Raw genomic sequence first — 8,163 nt, 5'->3', positions numbered from 1 at the left:
GCGCCGCGCGCCGTGGCCCAGTGACGCCAACCCACTTATTTTTCTGCCCACGCACCTGCAATTGTCAGAGCTTCGCACAGGCGCCCAAGACTGGGCTGACCCATTTTTTCGATTTCCTTTTTCTATTCCTTTCTCTTTTTGTTTCCTATTTCTATTTTTTCCTTTCAAGTTTATGTTTCCTTTTTTAAAGTTAAATATTTTTAAAAATATTTCACAAATTTTATAAAATGTTTGGTTCAGTTCGGAATTTTGAAATTTTGATTTTTTTTAAAATGTTACAATTTTTTAAAATATTTTCATTTTCCATAAAATATCGAGAATTAAAAATGCATTTTTCCCCAAATTCGAACAAATTCCTATTTTCTCATTAGAAAACATTTTCTAAAATTGTTTTGAATGTTCAAAACATGTTCCTGTTTTTATAATTGTTCACAAATTCAAAAAATGTTCATGCTTTTGTTTTCAAAGTTTTTTTTGTTAATTTCAAAAAATTGTTCTCATCTAGAATCTTGTTTGTATTTTTTGAAAAATCTACGGAACTTTGTAAAGATTGTTTGCATTTAAAAACAATGTTCGAGAATTGAAAAGTGTTCACATTTCCAAAAGTATTCGGCAACTCATAGTTATTATTATTATTTTGATAATTTCAAAATGAATCAATAAGGATTTTTTTCAATCTTACGCTGCAGTATGTTCTTAAATATTCGCGCTGGCACTGGATTAGCAAGACGAGTTTGTTCAAATGGCTAGCAGCACGTGATCGGGTCTTTGAGGTCGTCAGTACTGTTCTTCAACGCGTCTTTTTTTTGATTTTTTTACTCGTGCCTGGCAAACACAGGCTGTTTCGGTGCCGACCAGTGGGCTGGCCAAGATAAACCCTGATAAAAAAGGGACGTTCATGCCTGCTTATGCGCTAATTATGCTAATGAAATGGGATTTATGCGCTACCGTTAGTAATTCATCCGATTACGCCATCGTATGAGAGAGTGATCGAAGCAACCGTGCCCGAAGGTCGCCGGGCAGCCACAACTGCAAGACAGAGATGGACCCGGAGAAAAAAAAGACACGAGTTGGGTGGTCACCATCACGCCGACCAACCCCACCATTATCAAGATCTCAGAGGACAAATATGACCCGGGAGAAGACTGCAGCTCCTCGCCATTTTTTGGTGGACACATCAATTTACTCTCCCATTGCTTCTCACAAAAACCATTCTCTCTCGCTGTAACGCACGGGCATATGTGCTAGTAATCTAACGGCTAGAACAATTTTGAGGATGCCAAAGCACACATGTTGAGATAATTAGAAGTAGTGGGATCACTCTCTTATTTGTGTAGAATTTGTTTGTTAGGCTTCATAATTCTTCGATTAACTATTTGTGGTTGATAATAAATTGAGATGTACATATTGTTTCTGATAACCATTGTTCCCTCATTTTTTTACCAATTACAATAGGGAAAACCTCTACTCCTTTGTCTTTTTTATTTGTAATTAGTAGTGATAATGTACAAAATGCGGGTTTACATCCAGCTGATGTTAGAAGTCACTAGGTAAAAAATGGTACAGTTCAATGATTATTCTTGCATTATCTATCCAGGATGACATGCCATCCTTCAAACGAGATCTCGTTGTGCCACGCCGCGAGACATCACAACCATCCTGCGCACATCCATCGCCGAGATCTCGTTGTGCCATGCCGTCACCCACTGCTGTCGATGCGGTAGATATGATATCGCTCCATTTCTTGGCCCCTCCAGTCAGCACCTGCTCAAAAACAATGCCCCGGAAAGGGAGAATGAAACCAAAGGCGTCATCATCGCCCGATCCGGGAGATCGACACCAAAGGCGTCGTCATCGCCCGATCCGAGAGACCCAAACCTAGGGTTTCCCCAGAACAGCCTGAGAGTGGTGAGGCAGACTATAACGACGATGCCAAAGACGCCGCCATCGTCCACCATGACCAAAATCGGCGCGATTTTCATCAGCCACTCCGATTCCGTAGCTGACTGAATCCGTACCGTAAAGACGTGTATCACAGTGTGGTCGCAAGACCGCGCCGCCCGCAGCCCGAAAACCGTGGCTGGCCTGAAGACCTAACCAAGTCACCGGCCAGCACGGAGCCATACACAAGGACAACAAAACTAGGGTTCTTCATTTGTACATTAGCACAACTCCCTCCGTCTCATAATGTAAGACGTTTTTTCACACTAATCTCTAATAAGCATCTAATTTACATAGTAAGTACTTCAGTATCCTTGTTGCATCTCTACTTATTTCTACCATACAGGTGCCACCACCAGTCCAAGCCATCCTGAAACGGCAGTGACCCGAACCATATAGATTTATGAAAGACTTCTAGCTATCATCGTCGGCAGCAACCCATGTGGAGAGAGCGTAGAGCACTCTGCCTTTCCACCCCTGCAGCAGCCACTGGTGATCCACGTCGATGAGGAAGTCCTTGTGGTAGTGCTCCCTCACCTTCTCCCTCACCATCCCGACCACCTCCGGGTCCAGCGGCAGCTGCCGGAGCCCCGCCCGCCGGTTCCGCGCCTGCCACTGCCGGTACGTCTCCGGCCGCTCCACCCGGTCCGCACCCTCGCAGGCGATCACGTTCAGCGCGCCCCGCCCGATGAGGTCCCGCTCGATCATCAGTCGCTCGTCGTTGTCCCGCGGGATGGTCGCGTCCAGTATGTCGAAGTGCGCCGAGTAGAAGAAGAGCGCCTCCCTGAACCGCGTCACGAAGAAGGGCGCGCCGTAGCCGCCGTTCGCCACGCACTCCACGAACACGTCGGGCTTCATGTCGCGGATGTTCCGCAGCACCACGTCCCTGGGGCTGGAGCTGCTCGTGGTCACCGCGACGCTGTCGTCCATCAGGTTCCGGAGGCCGCACTGGCAGTGCACCACGAGCACCTCGTCCGGGTCGATGCGCAGGTCCTCGCCGCGCACGGTGTCCCACTTGGCCGCCACGCCGTGGAACTTGAACGGCACGCCCAGCTCGCGGGCGCAGCTGCTGAGCCGGCGGCCGGTCTCCTCGACCTGGCGGGCCGGGCGGAACCCGGGCTGCGGGAGGTCGATGCCCGTGATCCTCACCTCCGGCGGCCCGCCGTCTCTCTGCGCCAGCCACCGCATCAGGCCCGGCCATTGAAGCCCGTACTGCACCCCGAAGTCCACGATGTGCAGGCGGCGCTTCCCGGCCACGGCGTTCAGGATGGTCTTGTTGGCGAACCCGAAGTTGGCCTTCTTGAAGCAGCAGGCCGCCATGAACAGCTTGTAGGCCTTGAGGAACTCCACCACCGAGGTGCGCTTGGCCACCAGCGACTGGTACACCTGGCTCCCCGTGCCCGCGAGCCGCGCTTCCAGCCCCTCGGCGAAGCAGTGCGCCAGCCTCTGCGTGGCGTCCCCCGTCGGCCCGGAGTGCTGCTTGATCTGCCTGAGCAGCTCGGTCGCGCCCCGGCGGTCGCCTGCGGCCACGGCCTGCGCGCAGTGGATGAGCATGGTGCGCAGGTCGACCACCTCGCTCTTCTTCGCGCGCGCCGCCTTCCCGTTCTTCTTCTTGGCCTCGCTGTCCATGGCGAGGCGCAGCTCCTCTATCCCTCGCATGCACGTCTCGTACCCCTCCAGCATTATTTCGTCGAACATTTCGCGCGCGCCGGTCTCCTCGCTGTCCGGCATCATCAGCTTGCTGCTCCTGGCGGTCTCCGCGTCCAGGTCGTCCTCCTCGTACCTGTACTTGCGGCCCCGGCGGCCATTGCCGGACGTCGGTGTCCCGTTCGCCGCCTCCTCCTTCTTGACGATGAAGCCGCGCTCCTTTTCCTTGCCGGGGATGGCCTCGAGGAGGGTGTTGTTGGTCGGCAAGAACTTGTTGGCCTCCTCCATGCCCTTGAGGAAGGCCGAGTTGAGCATGTCCATGTCGCCGCCGTTGCTGAAGAAGGCCGAGAGCAGCCCGCCCTGGCCGCCGTCGCCAGCGGAAAACATCGCCGGCTTCCGCTCGGCCTCCTTCTCCTCCGCCGGGCCATTTAAGACTGCCGAACTCTGGGTGCCCGGGCTGCCGCCGTTCTGGCCGAAGAACGCGCCGGCCCCGTCGGCCGCGCCCTTGAATTGCGGCGGACTCTGCTGGAACCCCGCAGCTGGGGCGTCAGCAACGAACGAGTTCCTGGTATCCTCGTCGGCGGGGGAATCGGGGACGAGGCCGCCGAACAGCATGTCGTCGAGGTAAGGTGGGGAGCGGAGGAGCTGCGAGAGCTCGAGCGGGTCGTAGGGCCAGGAGAAGTTGTTGGTCTCCTCGGAGGAGGACGTCGCGGCGTTGCTGCTGCTCATGGCGTTGCCATCGGAGAAGGTGGTGCCGTTAGGCGAGCAGGAGGAGGTGGTGCCGTTAGGCGAGCCGGAAGAGGTGGTGGTGGTGTCGGAGATGATCTGCTGGTAGGGGCGCTGGGCGTCGAGGATGGCGGGCTGGTCGGGGTACTGGTAGAAGAACTTGTCGTCGATGTCCTCCTCCATGAGCATGCGCGAGATGAAGTCGAGGTCGACGTCGGCGGCGGGGGGCGGGGTGGGCGGCAGGTCGAGGAAGAGGGACGGCGAGAGCGGCGAGAACTCCTCGTCCATGGCTGGTGACCTCGAGGCGAAGCGTGCAAAGTGCGACGAGTATGGAGGTATGGATTGACTGGTCTGGATGGAGACATGGGTGGAGTTACTGGGGTTGGGGGACGGACGGACAGGGGTTGGCCGGGGGTATAAGAATGGCGGCTCCGGGCTTCAAAGTCCAACCGGAGCGAAGGTTCGAGGAAGCAAGGGCGCGGCCCGGCACGGAGACTAGAATGCGACTCTGGCTGAGGCGACGGAGAGAGGAGACGACATGCGATCCGACGCAAGACAACAAGTTGGCTAACCATACCACTCTCGTCTGCCCCACAGAGTGTAAAGCATGGTGAGATGAACTCAGGGCATTTCCAACGGTGTGCATCAAAACATTTGCTAGGCGTGGTTCAAACATTTTGAGCATTGCGCATAAAAGGACTTCGACACATCCGACCCATCCAATCACCTACCAGCAGTGGCGGCTCAAGGAATTTGCAACCCGATATTCATGTGTATTCATTTTACCAAAATCATTGCTGTTTTTTAAAAATTGTCACTCTTTTGCCAAAATCAATACTGTTTTATAAAAATCATGGGTATTCACATGAAGACCTAAGAATACCCCTAGCGCCGCCCCTGCCTACCAGGGCCCTTTCCCCACTCCGTTCCTCCCCTGTATCTGCACCCAACAAGACCGTTGCCGCCTTTATACCACTCCGCCTGCTGCCCAGTTCTTGCCGTACCACCCTTGCTCTACTAAGGGCGCCCTATACTTCGTCGTCGTTGCACCCTCGGATCCGTCTGCACCCATGCATCATCCGCCCCCTTGCTGACGCCGTTCATGGTGGACACCACGCCTCGCAAGTGTTCGCCCAAAAGCCATTGCGAATCTTTTTGACTTTCCCCTTATTTTGAAGCAAGCAGGAAGGTGGCGGGGTACTTGATGAGGAAGGATCCATTGTCATGTCCATTCTTGGTTTCATGAGCACAAGCACTAAGTGCCCTTACAATTTGGATATGATCCATGATCGCCAAGGCCGGGCCGGCGAAATCCGAAGCCCCGTGTGCGGGCCTATCTCACTAAAAAAGATGAACTAACGAGCAATTCTAATAAATAGGTCCATAGCACCTTTGTAGGATTTAATTAAATTCTGTTTTTTTCTCTCTCTTGCGCTTCTGGAGACAAGATTGATGTTTTCCCATGACGACTCAAATCTGTATTATTAAAACACAAGATACAAAAGGTTAATAAAATAAAATTAAAGTGATACGGCAGCAGATGTCAATCGGAGATTATACGTCAATATTTGGCAATTAGACAAATATTCACTATTAGGGAAAACCCTAATAATAGCGCGGGATAATAGCCCACGCGATACGACGCAAGACAAGTTGAATAACCAGATCACTCTCGTCTCTCCCACAGAGTGACAAGCATGCATGGTGAGATGAACTCAGGGCATCTCCAACTGTGTGCATCAAAACATTGCTAGACGTGGTTCAAACATTTTTAGCATTGTGCATAAAATCGTCCATGAACCGGTCTAGATGTTCGAATTTCATGAAATCAGAAACAAACTTGTGGAAGGATTGGGAGAGTGACATCCGCACGACGGACTACGACACATCCGACTCATCCAACCCCCTACCAGGGCCCTCTTCCCCACTTTAAATTTGTTCCTCCCCTTGCTCTGTAGCCGCACCCATCAAGACCGTCGCCGCCTTTACATCACTCCGTTCGCCGCCCAGTTATTGTTGGACCACCCTTGCTCCACCAAGGCACCACCCTCAGATCCATCCGCACGTAGGTATCATCCGCCACCTGCTGACAACACTCATGGCGGACATCATGCCCGACGGGTGTTCTGCCAAAAGCCATTAGGAATCTTTTTGACTTTCTCCTTATTTTGAAGCAAGCACGAAGGTGGCGGGGTACTCGATCAGGGAGGACATGATATTTTTGTAACATGTGCATTCTTAGTTTCATGAGCACAAACACTATTTGTCCCTACAATTTGGATGTGATCCATAATCGCTAGGGCCGGGCCGGCAAAATCCAAGACCCTGTGCGAAACTGAAAAATGGGGCCTGTCTCGCTAGAAATATGAAGTAACAAGCAATTCTAATAAACCAGTCCATAGCACCTTTATAAGATTTAATTTAATAATCTTTGTTCCTTTTCTTTTCTCTTGCGCTTCTGGAAACTAGATTGTTGTTTTCTCGTGATGACTCAAATCTTTGCTATTAAAACATAAGGTACAACAGATGAATAAAATAAAATTAAAGTGATACAGCGACAAACATCAATTGGAGATATCTGTTAATATTTGGCAATTAGACGAACCGTCAAACTTAACTAGTCTCGTGTCATGTCCGATTGAACTGTTATACTGTTATCTTTAACCAAGGAGACAAGAACCCATCTCTAATGACATGCCAAAAGTTAATTAGGAATTAGGAGTAGGAGCCAAAGTTAATCAGAAAGAAGGACTCGCCAAAAGCAGGCTACCTGTTTTGCCGAGAGGAACTGTCACCGTGCCTCCCGCCGCCGACACTCTGGAGTCTGGGTGTGATCAATTTTGTTTTGGCGAGAGGAGAGGAACTATCATCGACTCGCCGCGTCGCTCGTCGGCCGGCGCTAGGGGCAGGATTCCCGTAGGCTGTAGTGACACGAGTGGCATTTGCGATCCTTCCGACGATCATGTTTCCAATTGAGCAGTGGCCTGAGGGCGCTCGACACCTTGACTCACGTGGATGTGCGGCTCAGCGCCATGTGTGGCCCAGCGCCCAGGGACAATTAGTTATACATAAGCATAGGCCTATATAAAAAATTGGGACTCCTAAATTTATAGGCCCTATGCGGACCACACAATCTGCACACCTATAGACCTGACCCTAATGATCGCAGTGAGAAGTCACTACTCCATCAATGATACACCATTTCAAACGCCATATGAAGTATTGTGATGGGATTGCACAAGACAAGAATATGGCCTACGGTGACGCCAATGACGGAGATCGTAATTTACTTCTTGTTGCTCTGCGTGTTGACTAATTCTTTGATTCACTCAATGTTGCAGCCTGATTATCACGCCATTGTATAGTCCGGATGCGTTGTTGTGATGTACCAAATAACAAAGGGCAAGGCCTTCACATTGATGCATTGTTTGATGAAGCTCAAAGACCAACCCATTTGGATGAACAACATGCGTGATGAAGAAGGTCAAGTTCGAGGAGAGAAATCTTGAGATAAATGTCACTTTCAAGGAATATGGTTGAATTTGGGATTGATGAATTTTAAAAACTTGTTGAACATTCATCGATTTTATTAAGATTTAAATGTATGATTGAATTGCTACTCCCTCCGTCCGGATTTATTGGGCCCGTTAGACAAAACTCAAAGACCAAGGCAAGACATCAAAACTAATGGCCTGTGATTTTCAAGCGGGTCAAATAAACCCGGACGGAGGGAGTATCGATCAAGATTCAAAGTAGGGCTACACCGTGAACATTTGGTTTGTTTGTTTTTCCCCCCGAAAAGAGACGGTCATTTGATACAATAGGTGGATGGCCGCCTCTCAATTTGAT

The 8,163-nt window shown here is 50.6% G+C and overlaps 1 pseudogene; it reads right to left on the bottom strand.

Moving 5' to 3' along the window:
* Positions 1 to 2,190: 2,190 nt before the first annotated feature.
* Positions 2,191 to 4,803, bottom strand: LOC125522565 (scarecrow-like protein 34 pseudogene; annotated as a pseudogene).
* Between the last annotated feature and the right edge of the window lie 3,360 nt (positions 4,804 to 8,163).

This window comes from Triticum urartu, chromosome 7A (assembly GCF_056163025.1).
Source record: "Triticum urartu cultivar PI428250 chromosome 7A, HENAU_Tu73, whole genome shotgun sequence".
NCBI lineage: Eukaryota > Viridiplantae > Streptophyta > Magnoliopsida > Poales > Poaceae > Triticum > Triticum urartu.
This window is presented reverse-complemented; position numbering and strand designations above follow the sequence as displayed.